The sequence below is a fragment of the Fukomys damarensis genome, unplaced genomic scaffold (genome assembly GCF_012274545.1).
Source record: "Fukomys damarensis isolate Sample0158 unplaced genomic scaffold, DMR_v1.0_HiC HiC_scaffold_19, whole genome shotgun sequence".
Taxonomy (NCBI): domain Eukaryota; kingdom Metazoa; phylum Chordata; class Mammalia; order Rodentia; family Bathyergidae; genus Fukomys; species Fukomys damarensis.
Window position 1 is genome coordinate 57,882,258 of NW_022900931.1, and position 15,253 is coordinate 57,897,510.

The 15,253-nt window shown below is 46.0% G+C and overlaps 1 protein-coding gene and 1 pseudogene across 4 annotated transcripts in view; one reads left to right on the forward strand and one right to left on the reverse strand.

The window, feature by feature from the left end:
• The window catches only part of Sipa1l3 (signal induced proliferation associated 1 like 3), a 220,383-nt gene that overhangs the window by 75,640 nt on the left and 129,490 nt on the right, over positions 1-15,253 (forward strand). For all 4 annotated transcript variants that reach the window (XM_019208749.2, XM_019208750.1, XM_019208751.1 and 1 more), the window contains one exon: positions 9,135-9,202. The gene's annotated coding sequence lies outside the window, so the exon portion shown is untranslated. Of the gene's footprint in view, positions 1-9,134; positions 9,203-15,253 lie in introns of those variants that run through there.
• On the reverse strand, positions 2,751-5,715 carry LOC104868202 (annotated as a pseudogene).

The following is a 15,253-nucleotide window of genomic DNA, read 5'->3' on the forward strand; positions in this document are numbered from 1 at the left end:
ATATATATATATATCTGTATATATATACTGAAAATTCACGTCTTCATTGAAAATATATTTTGCACCCTATAAGGCCAGGTACAGTCGCATGTACCTATGTCTCAGCTACTTGGGAGACTGAGGCAGGGGGGGTCGCTTCAACTCATGAGTTTGAATCTAGCCTGGACAACATATCAAGACCTTGTCCAAAAATTAAAGTGTTCTGTGAAGAAACAAGGCACTGACTGATGTTATGCTGTGTACAATTCAAATCTGCCAGAAAACCACTTTGGAAAAATTCGTAAGAGCACATGAAGGTCATTTTGGAATCTCTCTTTTCTCCCTTGCCCCTGTGGCCAATTCATCAGCGTCGCCCATTGTCCTTGACTTGAAATAGATCCTTACCAGCTTCCTTTCCATTCCACTGCCCTCATCCTGGGCCTCACCACTGCCTTCTTTCTCCTTGGTTAGAGTGCAGCCACCCCATTGTTTCTCCCTGCTGCTTTGGAACCCCGACAATCTCTATGCAACAGCTAGAGGGATTTTTAAAAAATGGAAATCAACACATCAGTTCCTACTCCTTTCATTCGTAGAATAAGAAGCATGTGGCTCACCGTGGCCCACACACCCACAGATGCTTGCTGCAGCTCCCCTGCTCTCTCCTGCACTACTGCGATCTGGCCACATAGGCCTCCATGCGTTTCTTTGAACAGACTCATGTATCCTCCTCCATCTCCTGGGATAGTCTTTCCAGCCTCCCTCATTAGAGACTTTATTACCAATTCAGTAATTTAGTCTGAATAGCCCTTCAAATGTCTTCTAATTGTGACATAATTCACATTACAAAATTCAACCATCTTTAGTGTATTATCAGGTTGTACAACCATCCCAGTGTCTACTTCCAGAACATTCTTACTGGCCTGAAAAAGGACCCCGAACCTATTATCAGTCACCCACCGATTTCCCTCACCCCAGTGCCTGGTAACCACCAATCTACTTTCTGTTCCTATGGATTTGCCAATTCTGGATATTTCATATAAACGAAACTGTGTAATATGTGATTTTTTTTTGTGACCTGCTCCTTTCAGTCAGCATCAGGTTGTCAAAATCAGGTTGTACATGAATCAGTCCTTCATTCCTTTTTGGCTGAATAATATTACAGGATATGGATCTATTGCATTTTGTTTATTCACTCTTCACTTAACAGGCGTTCTGGGATATTCTACTTTTCACATACCTTCCTTTCTTTAGTCCTAGCCTTCAGTCACATGTTCCTGCATGGTGTATGTTTGCTTATTTGTTTTCTGTCCCTTATTCTGCACTATAAGCTTTTTAAGGGCGGAGTCTCTATCTGTTTTCGCTCACCGTGTCATGCACCCTTCCTCACCGTGTCCAGCATAGGTTAGGCCTCAACAGTTGTCTAATGAATGGCTCCAAATAGCTCATTTCTCATTTAACCTCTTCCTAAGGCAAAATGACTGCAACCCCATTCTGTGCAAAATTCTGAGAAGTTCAATATCTAGCTTTTGCCTCATGTTGAGAAAAGTGCAGGCCCTAAAGCCCAAGGACATTTTAAACATTGGAAGGCTACTAGCTGGATTTCTCTGGTTGCTTTTCTGCTATGGAAAACCACAATATCATTTGAAAAGTACATTTGGCTGCCAATAGCAGTGATCATAAAAAATAATTATGTAAACTCAGTGGAGTGTGGTTTCTCTTATGAGTAAAATGTCCAGAGAATGGCAGTCTGGGGCTGAGAGGCGTCTTCATAGTCATCAGGAAAAGCAGGATTCTGTGGTGTAGGAACCTTCTGCTTCACTATCCCTGACACAAGGCTTTCATCCTTACAGTGGCTTTAGTGGCCCGCTGTGGCTGCTTAAGTCAAGCACGTGAATCCGTGGTCCAGGTGAGAATGGGGCGGGGAACTGGCACTAAAGTATTGTCCAGCTTTCTGTTTCTGGTGGGGAATTCTCCTCAAAGTCCTGCAGCAACTTCCCCATACATCTTCTTGGCCACTCCTGGCTACTGTGGGAGTTGGAAAACATAGTCTTAGCTGAATATCCTGAGAATGAAGGGCAGTGAGCAACTGTAGTAGATCCATTTCCTGCCATAGTACCCTGCACCATGGCAACCAGCTTCTGTTCATTGGCCTGGTCCCTGAGCCTCCTTTTCTCTGTGTATCTGGTTGGTGGCGGATGGAGTAGGAGGGTGGGTTGAGACTTTTCCCGCCAGTCCAGGAAACCCATCATGTCACCAACAGTAAGAATAATGGTAGCTCACATTTATTAAACACCTAGTACATGACATTTTTTGTGGGGTAATTTCTTTACTTAAACTTCACAACACCCCAATTATTATCGCCATGGTATAGATGAGGAGACTGAGAGGTTAAATAATCATAGATGTTCTCACAGTTAATAGATTTTTATGAATAAGAGGATTAAAAAATAAAGCCTGACCTCTTTTGGTAGAATGACCAACTCTTTTGACTTCCCTCTGATTGGCTGGGATCTGGAGAATACTTTGTAGAAAGGCACCCAGCAATGGAAACCACATTGATAAGCACTTTTTATAAGAGTGCCGAAATGGGCTTAACTGTTGGCACATCCAACAAATGGCTGGTGACAGGGGGGAAAAGGATCTATAAGCTATGAAGGATTTCCCCAGCCTGTGAGCCTGGGGCCAGCAGACCACAGTGCATTTATGCCAGCGAACTGGGTTTAGCCCTTCTTTGTTAGGGGAGGTTTTTAATGATGGCAACAACAAAAAATCTAAAACCCAAGATTCTGGAAGGACCACTTGTTCTTGCCTGTCTTGTATCTCTCTTTGAACTTGACCTTAGCCTCCTGGTGGGCCTCGCACTGGAGAGCGGAGGTCTCTGAAGACAACCCTGTTTGCCACAGTTTTGTTCAAGGGGACATCCACAGAGTACCTTGTAGACATGAGGTCATTGTAGTTACAAACTTTCACAAAAGACTTGGTCTTTGATCTCTTGGTGATTTTCTTTTTGCCCATGGTGACTGTCACTTTGCATGAATAGCAGTCAATTCCAGCCCCCAGAGCATGGCTATAGGGACAGCCTGAGGTGCCTTCCTCCATGATGGCTTTTCATCTAGAGTAGCATCTGGTCAGGACCTGTACCACTTTCCCTGGCTTTATGAGCTTGCCTATTTCGACAGCTCTGAGCCAGGCCTACTGGGTTTAGCTTTAAAATAATAGTCACTTTGAGCCGGGGATTTAGCTCAGTGGTGCCACCACCTGCCTCACAAGCACAAGGTCCTAAATTCAAGCCCTGGTACCCCCCCCAAAAAAAAAACCAGTTACCCCAACTGCTTTTAGAAGTTTATAGGGGGAAGTTCTTTCCAATTCAGGTCCTCTGAGAATTAATTCAGACACCAAGTCATCTTTTCTATGCTTCTCATCGGCTTCACTCGGTAGAAATGTTTGATTTCCAAAATTTATCTGCGTCAAGTGTGTTTGAGAAACCTTCTAGCCTGTCGGTGGCTGTCAGCAAACTCTCCAGGGCCTGGAGCCTGGCTGTGGCAGATGTTTCAGCTCGGAGTGCATTTGGCCTCAGGTATCAGGATACACAAGTGGCCTTTATTACTTCAAAAAGTAGGCAGTCATTTGTGTCACGTTTATAGCATCTGAAGGGAGAGACTGATGGATCAACTCCAGCTCTGGTCTGACTCTCTTGCTGCCCCATGGCCTCAAGATGGCCACTCAGGAAGGCAGGTCTCCGGGAAGGTTCATTCCTTCTCTCTGGGCAAGGTAGTACTCTGGGGGTGGGGGCCAAGCCATTACGTCTACATACCAAGGTGTTTTCTAGTACACAGATGAAGGGATGGAGGGTTATGTGCATGAATTAGAAAGGCAACATTTTTCCAGAATCCTTGGCTGAGTAGCCAAAGCCTGCCCTGAGGTTGTGAAGATGCACTCTGTGTTATTTTTTAGATGCACTCATATTTTTCTATTCACATTTAGCTCTTTGACCTATTGGTATCTGTTTGTGTAGGGTTAAAAGGCTATGCTCTTTGCTGCTGAATTTGAGAGGCAGCATTGTTGATGGTGCTGGAGCCAGATCCCCTGGGTTCAGATCCCTCCTGACTATGCCGCCTACTTGCTGTGTGATCTTAATAAAGTTACCTTTCTGTGCCTCATCTTTGTGGTCTGTGAAAACTAGGGATCCTAGTAGAACATTCACAGGTTGTTACAAAAGTTAGATGGATCAGTAGTTACCAAGAACTGAAAACAGTGCCTGGAATGCACTAAAATCAAAACAAAAATATTTGCTTGAACCCAGAATGAGAATTTACAAAGTTTCATGTGGGCCTGGGAGCTTGGCAGGGGCCCCCTGCATGCCTATCAGTGTGAGAATTTCAGCATATCACTGGGGTACCATCTCTTTTATCTTTACAAGGAAATGACAGATAATTTCCACTCCCACCCAGTGGCTGAGCGTTCCCCTCACTCCACAACTTCAGCACACTTGGTGGTGTCAGACCCAGACATTTTGGCTCATTTGCCCCATGTGAAATGGCCACACAGTGTTGTTTTCTGTGAGCAGCTTCTCTGTAGGGGTCTGTCTGAAGCCTCTCAGCCCTGGAGTTACCTGGCTGGCTTCAGGCAGGACAGCCATCAGCCTCCCTAGAACAGTGGAATCCTCATAGCTCGGTGTTGGGGACTTAGTGCCAGCACACTTATCTTCAGAGAGGGGTAGGATGCGGGGGCGGGAAACAAGGAAGTGAGGTCCTTAGAGCTAGTGACTCAGTCTGGTCATATCTGTGGGCTGCATCCATCAATGGAAGAACCTGTGCTAAATCATTAGTGTGAGCTATTAATAGAATATAGGTCATAGAGAGAAAACATGATTAATTGCAGAGGCAGTTGAGGGCCTAGATTTTTCCCAAGGCAGAGTCCATTTGTCCTTTGTAAGCTCTTTTTTGTTGGAATATGGAGAGAGGATACTGAATAAGCAGCTATTTTCCTAATCTCTGTTTCAAAGACAGGATGAGAATGAGTATAATGGGAATCCTCTCCAAATGAAGCACACTTGAACCACTTTATTGATAGATAAGTAAGTCCCTAATGCCCCAACAGTGAGCTTTGGTAAAGTCCAGAAAGGAGAGGGTAGCTTGTGGCAGAAGGCAATAGTGAATGTGGTTTTCCAGTTCAAATTGTAACACCTAGACCATCCATTTACACACTGGCTGCCTCTTATCAGCACCTGGCAAGAGTGTGCCTGTGGCCAAATCTTAGAATTTGGGTGGGCATTCCCCAGGGTATGTGTCCTATTCTGTGAGCACATATAGAAGAGTCCTCCTGCCAGGCAATCCTGCCCTCTTGAAAGCAGGTTGCAACAACAGTCACAGTCTCTGAATAATTAGATTAGCCATTCCTCTTCCTTGGTGGAGGACCAAGGACATGGACGTTGTTTTAGTCAGGTTTGCAATACTGTAACAAAATACCCAAAATAATCAACTTAAGAGGAAAGGTTTCTTTTGGTTTAAAGTTTTATAGATTTCAGTCTATGGTTGCTTGGCCCATTTGAGGGGTGGTGGTGTTGCTGTAGCAAAACAATATAGCAAAGTGGAATCACTTGGTGAAGGAAGCTGCTCACCTCATGGAGGCCAGAAAGCACAACTGCGGTGAGCTAAGATCTCCCCTCAGATCCCGCTTTCCGAAGGTCTGCACCTTACCTTCAGTGCCAAGCTGAGGACCAAGGTTTTCACACATGGCCCTTGGAGGGATCTTCTAGATCCATACTCTTACAGGAGTGAGGAGGTGTGAATGGATGATTCCTTCCATGTGAGCCGAGATGAAGTCTGAGGATGGAATAGAGAAGTCAGGTCCAAAGAGCAGGAACAGAAGAGCACAGGTATGCTGGCAGCTTTGGGGTCAGGAGAGTGGTATCCTGTCCAGCCGGGTTACAAGTGTGAAAATAGCTCACCTGGAGCAGTGGTAATAATGACTGTTCTGTAGGGTTTCAGTGAGGACCGAGACCAAGATCAGTAGCATGTAAGTGCTCTGAAATCTGTAAAAGATTGGTTTCAGCACATTGATTGCAGAATTGTGAAACTTCGGTAAGACAACTCCATGAAAATGCATTTTGCAAAACAAGAAACATGGAGCTGCTGCTGTAGGTGAATGGTCACACAGACTCCTAGAGCCTCACTTGCTGCCTCCCAGACCCTCTGCAGCCTTCTCCTGTACTCAGGAGAGTTGAGATAAAACCTCGTGGGCCTTTAGGGAGATCCTGCTTTGTCTTTGGCTGAACCTGCGCCCCACACAAGTTATTTGGGTATCGGTTTCTTTATCTGTGGAGAGCACAGGTCAGACTGGATCAAAGTCCAGTTCCTGAGGACACAAACAGGCTTCAGAGGTCTCTGATAACCTTGAGACAAGCAGCATTTTGTGGACTGTTTTTTTCCTGAGGAGACGTGACACAGTTTTGTTTTGTCAGTTTTTTTTGGGGGTCTCTCAAAACATGAGGGAGTGCCATGCTTATTTTTGAGGTCCCTTTCTATTCTCTTCTTTCTCTTGTGACAGAATCTCCCTGGCTTAAACTGTAAGGGGAAGTTAATGACTCAGGGACCCAGAAGTCCCAGAACTGGCCTAACTGCAGTGTCCCACAGGTATTTCTTTTCAGGAATTTGCCCCTGGGATAGCAAAGAAACCTCAACTTTCCCTTCCCTCCTCCCCATCTCTTTCCCCGGTAATTGCAGAAAAATTTCCAGGGCCAGCTCTGATTGGTTCTGCATGGACCATGTGTCTCTCCCAGAGCTAATCCTTGTGACTGGAAGGAAACACTCAGCCTAGGAATACAGCCTAGGGTACCCCCTCCCTCATCTAGTCTCTCTCTGAGATTCTCTTCCTCTGTAAGCAAGTGGTAAGTAAGGTGCTCAGCATGTGCTGTGAGTATCGTGTGTCACAGGTAGGCCACAGCCATGGGCTGGGATTTCTGAAGCAACCCCAGAGACACCCTCCTTCCCCGGGGATCTCAGGTGAGGCCCTCCATCCCTTCTTTGCTGCTCTTGCCACAACCCCTTGGCATTTTCCTCTTTGCTGTGTGGAGGACTCCAGACTGATGACCCTCCCTAGCCTCTAGTCAGCAGGAAGCAGGTTCTGGCCCCGAGAGAAGCAGCCCTGGTGTGTCACTGCTGATCTGCCTATAAGGAGCCATACGCACCCTTTAGAGAAAGAAAGGGGAAAAAATTAGAGTAACAGAAAAGCAATTTCCGCCACAATTTAAAATGCAGCTATTAAATTTTTATAAGAGCTTTATTGCAGGGGCTTCCTGATCATCCAGGAATTTTTTTTAATGAGAAATGGTGATAAAGGAAAACATTCTGGGTGCTTCTGGTTCTCTCTTGCCCTGCCACACATCTTGATAATCAGAACTGTTAGGGCTTATAGATACAGCTGCCCAAGGGACTATTTCTGAGTTTTTAAGAAGTGTTTTTCTGTATTTACTGTTTCTATGTATAGTAACCGTTTCTAATTTATTTTGTACTTTCCTAAATGGCCTTGAAGTGAGTTATGGGAATCACTGAGAATGGCAGTTGCCTCTGCTTCTCTGTTGAGAGTCATTTGTGTGTATGAACAAATAAAACTTCAGGTCAGCATGTGTATGTAGACAAGGAAATGTGTGAACTCCAGGTTTACTTGTACTTTTGTCAGGGGTGGCGGGATCCAGGACTTGGGGTGACATTGCCAGACCCCCATTTCCATCTGCCTCCTAGCTGTGGGTTCTTACACACTGGTTTATTCTCAGGCCGACTCTGAAACATCCCCGGGCAGCTCTACAAGCCCCAGGGGGAATAAGCCATCTCCCCACTGTCCCAACGCATATCCTGGGGCTAGAATTCATTGGCTGTGTTTCTGATTCCAGGGCCAGAAAGAGACATGGTGGTACAATGGCTTTATTAATCGGACTACTCCCTCCCCGTGAATGGGGTCAGTCACGTAGGAATTCCATGGACTAAGTGAGAGGCCAGGTTCAAAGCGCTGACCCAGGGAGGGAAATGGGTGCACGGTGGGCCAAAATAGCCCATGCTCAGGATCCCTTCCCATATTGAGCTCACAAGCAGAATCTACCACACACTCCCAGTCGTCATCGTTTCCTCTTAGAGCCTGCTCCACATTTATTGCCAAGCAGGTCTAGTTAAGGGTTTGTTTTGTTTGTTGTGTTGTTGGGGTTGGGACCCAGGTAGTAGGCAAGCACTCTACCACTACAGTAGTGCATTCTCAGCCCTAGTTTAGGGGTTCTTAGTCATTGGTCTAAAGACCCTGGAAAAGTGGGAGCTCAAAGAATCATGGAGTTGGCTAGGAAAAGTTACATCTCTATTTCTCTTTGTAATCTTCATGTTGTATTTTATACTTTTAAAAATATGGTTCTGGAGCAGGAAGGGCAGGGGCAAGGGGGATTAAGATGCGATATGTACATGTATATACCCCTCTCTTCTTCTAGCCCAGGGATCTGGTGTAAGTTGTGTAGCTAGGATACCTGAGTTCATGTCCCAGGTAGTCTATAGTTCAGACTGACCGGCAGCTTCAGCTAATGGGTGTCTTACCCACTCTATGCCTCAGTTTCTTCATCTGTGACATGGGAGTAACAATAGAATCAACTTGTTAGGGTTGCTGGAATAGTGAAGTGGAACCAGACTGTCCAGTATAGAGCTGGCCCCTAGGGAGTCAGGATCATTACTAAATGACCATTCTGTTTAGAAGGGCTATATGTTGACCTTTTAGATCAGTCTTTCTGACTCAGCCTGGCCTATGTCTTAAGGCACCAGGAATGTGATGGAAAACAATACAAATGATGGCTTCTCAGCCTTGAGATATTCAATCATCTATTAAATATCCATTCATATATAAACAACCATCCTAAATACTCAGAAACATAAATTTATAAAGTAAAGTTACAGTTCAGGACAAGAGCTATTTCTCTGTTAATCCTCTGCCTTCAGGTGTCTGAAGGACTCTAATGGCACTCTTTCTGCTCCCTGAGGACAGCCACTTTGTCTTGACCACTGGTTCATAGCTGGAGTGCAATAAATGTTATCAAGGGAGTGAATATGTGGGCTATGACAGCAGGAAAGCTTGAGTTGGCCAAAGAAATGACCTCTCTTTTTATTTTCTTCCTTTCTGGGTAGATGCACAGTCTCTGACACTGGCTCTCCTGGGAACCTCAAGGTGCACTAGTGTCTGAAACACACTGAGGGTAAGTACAGTGTCTCGGTTTGCTTAAATTTTACAACTAGCACACATAAACATCTTTATTATTTTTAAAATATATATATGCAGAAGAATGTCAAATGAAAAAATGGAAGGGTCCTTCACTGTCCTTCCTGTCCCCACAGCCTAACATATTTCCTCAGAGATAGTTAACTATAGGAGAGTATTCCTATTTAATGTGGCTACAGGCCTTTTATTTTCGATTGCTGCATAAGAAAAAGGAACTGCGTATGTGGATGCTTCTGGATCCTGCTGTCCCTGTCCTCACAGTGGTGTGTCATGGAGATCCCCGTGCCTGTTCTTACTGGTGATGGTCACCTGGATCTCTTCGTTGAAGTGGTGTCTGCCCAGGAGTCTCCACTGGTTAGGTCACTGCTTTCTCTATGTGACTAAAAAGTGTCTGAGGGAGATACAGAACTTTGAGACTATGCTAATATCCTGCTTCTCCTTTCACTTCCACTTATTAATTTTATCATCCATTGGTGAATGGCACTTGCTTGCAACATTTATTACGGATGTGTCTCTAATGGTGAGTTCCATATATCTCTTTTCCTTCTGTGTGTGTTAACTGGAATTCTTCTATAAGGAAGATATGTCCCTTTGCCCTCATTTATTTCTTTATTCAGTTACTAATTTATACTGTATGGACTCATAGTTAGGCTTTAATTGAGCACATTCCTTTTTAATGTGGTGAAAGGTCCCTAGCAATCTTAGGATTGCCTGTCTAACTGCAGGAGGACTGCTGATTTTCCTGCACGGTAGCCAGGGTCTTAGGGGAGAAAAAAGAGACACAGTTTCATTTGGTCATTCATTTCCCTTCTTTCGCTCAAATAACATCCATTTAATCAGCTATTAGGATCCAGGTACTGTTTAGCTATGAAAAAAACAGAAAAGCCTTTTCCCAAGTGAGCCAGGTAAAGCAACAAGAGATAAGAAATAGATATGGAATAAGTCTGATAAGGGTGAGCACTGCAGGTGTATGTGAATGAAGAAAGCAGGGAAGGGGAGTCGGAGCCACCAGTGAGAATTTTCAATGAGGAAGGGCCGTGCACAGAGGAGGGAATAAGGCAGCATCCGGCCTGATTCTTGTACCAGCCAGCTGAGAGATCTCAGCAAATCACCTCACACTTCTGAACAGGGTCTTGGGAATCATCATAAATAGGAACTGTGTTCCTTCTCTGAGGGGCAGCCCTGGCTCAGCTGCAGCACATTGTTACCCTGTGGCAATACCAGGTATAGCCAGATCTTAGCGTATTGTTTCCCCCAAAAGGAAAGAAAAATGAGAAATTTTTGCTGGTCCGTTGAACCCAAATTTTCAGTGGTGCATGAATGACTATGTTCTGCTTGTTTTCCCTGTGTTTATTTTTAACTTGCCTTTTCTTTAAAAAGATAGCAATTTTTCATTCTTAATGGTGATGGAGATTACTTTTTAAAAGTTTACATGTTTAAAAGTGAATTGACTTAAAGCATTTAGTAGATGGTTGTACAGATGGGTTGTAGAAGCAGCTGAAAAGGAAGGCAGAGCGTGACGACTGAGGTTTGGTAAACAGCATGTTGGCTCAGCCTTTCCTATAGACCGGGAGGTCCCGACTGTGGGCCTGAACTGAGATTGGCAAGTGATGGCTGGGTTGTGTGCCCGTGAGCCCATTGTGTCATAGTGAGTGCATCACCCAGCAGGGCTTTTGGCTTCAGAATAGAAAACCCTGCTCACAACAGCTTCAATGAATGAGAATTGATTTTCCCCCCATAACAGCCAACCTGGAGTACTTGGCTGCCAACATTAGTTTGGTGGCTGAGTAGTGTCAGGCCTTGATTCTCTTGGCCTTTCACCTCATGGTCACAGGCTTGCTGCTGCAGCTCCAGGAAAGACGGAGAGGGAAAGATGAACTCCATTGACACATACGTTTCAGTTCCGGACAGCTTAAGCACTCCCAGAATCCCTCCAAAGATTCTCCTTCTGTCTGATTGCCCAGAAATGCATAGCCTCCCCTCCTCCAAGGAAGGTGGGAATTCCGTTTGCCTTTTCAATCTCTCCTGAGAAGTAGGGTAGAGAAGAAGGGAATTGAGAATGTCACATGGGCTAGCCCAGCCAGCAACATCTGGCTCCACCGGGAAGAAAAGCAATCATCGGCATTAATGGGTGCTGACTTTGTGCCAAGCCCTGCTTTGGGCATTTTACATGCATGATCTCACTCTGTACTTACAGCCACCCTCTAATATCACTGCTGTGATGCCCTTTATAGTAATGAAGAGGAAACTGAGGTACAGAGAGGCAAAGGTGCTTACTTGGCAGGGGACCTGGGGTGGGAACCTTGCAGCCCCTGCTCTTAGCTACTGCACTGTGTTGCCTCATAGGAGTTCAAGGGGTTCCAAGCTGTTCTCTGTCTGGTCGCAGTTTAGATTCTTTCAGCAAGAGAGAAATAAGGCAGTGTATCTTGCTTTGGTGAAATGCTTCCTTGTGCATCACTTCTTCCGCCTTTGTATCACTCCCTTCCCCGGTCCTGCTGTAATCCCGATGAGTGCTGCCAACCACATACCTTCCTGGCAGCCACTTGGCCTTGCAACTGGCCAAGGAAACAGCTCCCCTTATGTGAACAAACCATACCTGTACTTTTAATTATTCTCCCCAGAATGAGACACCCTACCCTGGTGCATTTCTCTGGCGTTCTGCTTATTAGTTCATCACACATTTAATGTGCACCTCCTCTGTGCTTGTCCCTGTAATGCAGTGGGCTCACAGTGGTGGCTGAGATCGACTCACAGCTGGAACGGCCCTGCACTCATGGGGATGCAGGTCCTCAGACAGTGATAGCCCAGAGTGATTCCCCTACTGGGCGTAGGCAGGGCTCCTGCAAGCAGCTTTTGGACCTGGCAGGAGCAATAAAGGAGGCATAGGGGCATAGGGGCATACAGATTCCTCCCGGGAGCAGGAGCAGGAATTCATCAAGGAGCAATTTCCCCCTTCTTCTCTACCACCTCTTCCTACCTCCTCTTTCACTATAGCTTGCCTTTCTGCGTATGTGTTCCCATTCTCTAAAATGAAGGTTCAGACTTGAGTTTCCATCCATCCATCTGTCCGTCAAGTAGTGACTGGGCATTGCCTCCCTGGATGTACAGTTTGTTGGCAGAGCTCTCTGGGTCAACAATCAAAGTACTGAGAGTCCTATCAGGGAAGCCATAGGGCTTGGGCACCCAAAAGCAGACACCCAGTCTTGGTTTCATAGCAAGCTTCTTGAAGGAGATGAAATTAAAAAATAGGTGGACATAGTAGTCAAGAATATGAGCTCCAGGGTCCTGCCACCCTAGATTCTAGTCTTACCTGAGCCACTGACAAGTTCTAAGTGGGCAGCTTAACTGTGGGAGGCTCCGTTTTCTCCTAAGGTTATTTTAAGGATTAAAATGTGTCTAGGAGCCAGGCAGGTACAGTTGTACACACCTGTAATCCCAGCACTGTCAGAGACTGAGGTAGGGTGATTGCAAGTTCAAGCACAGCCTGGCCAATTTAGCAAGGCCCTGTCTCAAAATAAAAAATTTAAAAACGGCTGTGGATGTAACTCAGTATGAAAGCCCTGGGTTCAGTTCCTAGTGTTGCCAAAAAAAAGAAGGAAAGAAAGAAAAAATGCTAATGAATTTCAAGCCCCTTATTGTGTGGCACAAAGTCACTTAACAGGTAGTCATGGTGATGATAGGGATGCTGGTGTTGGTGATGGCAGCTACCTTCATTAGCCCTAGCTGTATGTCAGAGGTTAGTAATAAGCATTAGCTGCTGCTTTTGTTGTGGCTTACTCCCCAAATCTGAAAGTGTATATCCTGTGTCCAGCCCTCAGCAGGTGGCATAGTGCTTGGATATAGCAGAACTGTGTTCTAAGAACAGGACTTTTGTCAGAGGCCCGGGCCGGGAATGTTGTAGGAGAAGACAGGAGTCTCTGTGCTGTACATCAGAAACCCACAGCCATTGGCCTCCCCTTTCCCTTTCTCATGTAGTCCCTGAGCCTTTCAGCTCTGGCCTTGAGGGCACAGACTGCCCTTGACCCCTGTGGCCAGAACGCGTGGATGGTCTGCTCAGCCCATCAGCTAAGGCCCAAATTAGACCTGACAGTGTGGTTTATTCTCTGGGATGGAGCCGGGAGGGCAGATCCCCATTGGGTGATTCCTCAGGAAGGTTGTCAGCCCGAATTAGCCCACGCTCTTCATGTAACCTTGCTGTTTCAGCGTCCTCCAGCTAATAAGTTTTCCAGGGTGTCACTAGCTTCTGAGCCATCCCCTGGGCCTGGGACGTGGCTGTGATCCTGAAGAGTTGTGTTTGATGAGAGCTGCAGCAGAAGCATGCCCTGTCTGGAGGCATGAGGCTCCGAGTCCTTTCATCTGTCCCATCAGGAAGCGAAAGTGGTAGTTCTGGGGAGCACTCTCCCCACCCCTCCCCTGGTCCTTTCACTGAGCTTCAGTCCTGGCAGCTGGAAGCTGTTGCCTCTTTCCTGACTATCGATCTGATCACAGGGTCTCGCTGGCCTTAGCTGCTTTCTTTCATTCATGGCAATGCCAGGGAAGGGTGAGATTCTGCTGCAGTAAAAATTAACCCTGCAATCTGCTCATACCCAGAAATGGCCACATAGCCCTGCCTAACTGGAAATGTTGGGGTGGGGTGTTGTCACCTAGGTATTCATCAAACAGAACATATTGTGGCCACAATAGACAGGTAGACAGATATGGTATTTATTCAGCACTTACCCAATACCAGGTCTTCTCAGGGGTCGAATTACAAAGGGGGGTCCCCACCTTCCTGGGGTTCCTAGTTCAATAGAGGCAACAAAACCTAGTTAAGTAATTACAGCACCACCTAGTATTATTTATGTCTGTGTTGGGGGGCTTGACATGTTTGGAGAGGTGAGGCAACGTCTGCCATAGTCTGCCATTTGGGAGGCAGCCCGAGGAGTGAGCAGACCCTAACTGAGTGGAGTGTGAGCCACAGGAGAGAAGGTTCCTGGCAGAGGGAGCAGCACTATTGAAGGAACAGCAGTGGTGCATTTCTAAGGGTGGGAAGGAGCTTGATTCTTGAAGGGATAGAAAGAAGGTTATGATTCGGGGAGAGCAGGTGAGGGCTGACTGCAGGGTCTGTGTGGCTGTGAGGAAGAGTTTAGTATTTGTGCCACTACCTTTTGGAGCTGTTGATAGGGTTAAGTCTGAATCTCTCAGTAGCTTTTTCTCTTCCCTTCTCTCTTCCGAGATACTAAGGATTGAACCCAGAGCCTTTGCACTGAGCTGTATCCCCAACCCTTTTAAAAGTTTTTTATGCTGAACAGAGGCTCACTAACTTACTAAGCTGCCCAGACTGGGCTCAAGTTTGTGATCCTCCTGCCTCAGCCTCCCAGTGTTGGGATTATGGGCGTGTACCACCACACCTGGCTTCATTTATTCTTTCGACAATTGCTGAGTTGTATTCTTTGGCAGGTAGTGTTTCAGATGCCATGGACACAACAGTGAATGAAGCCTACAGATATCGCTGATGTCTCGGGGCTGGCATTTTACAAGGGGAAGACAGACGTTAAACAGGAAAAAACAAACAAACTATTTTACCTGGTAAAAACTACTGATCAGTAAGAAGGATAATGTAAGACAGAACATGTGTAATCAGGATGCATCTGGCTGCAGGTAACAGAGATTCTCCACTTACCCCAGCCTGAATAGTTAGGAAAGATATGGGCGTCTCAGGTCCAAGGCCAAGGGTTCTTTGGATGGCCCTGTGCACTTTAAGTATCTCCTGCTAGCCTGCCCTGGACCAGAGAGCTCCAGGAATCAGAGTGAGAGCAGGGAGGAGGCTCCCCACCGTGATTCAGGCAGCAGAGGTGGAGGGCAGTGGACAATAACAGCAGGGAGATGGATGGGGAAGTCAGGGTCTGGGTGTAGCTTGGAGGTAGAGTGGACAGAGCTTGCCAGGCTGCTTGAAAGAAAGAATGGTGAGTGTGTACACACACACACACACACACACATTCATCTTGTCTGTCTTCTTCTCTCTCTTACTTTTTTTTTTTTTTTTTTT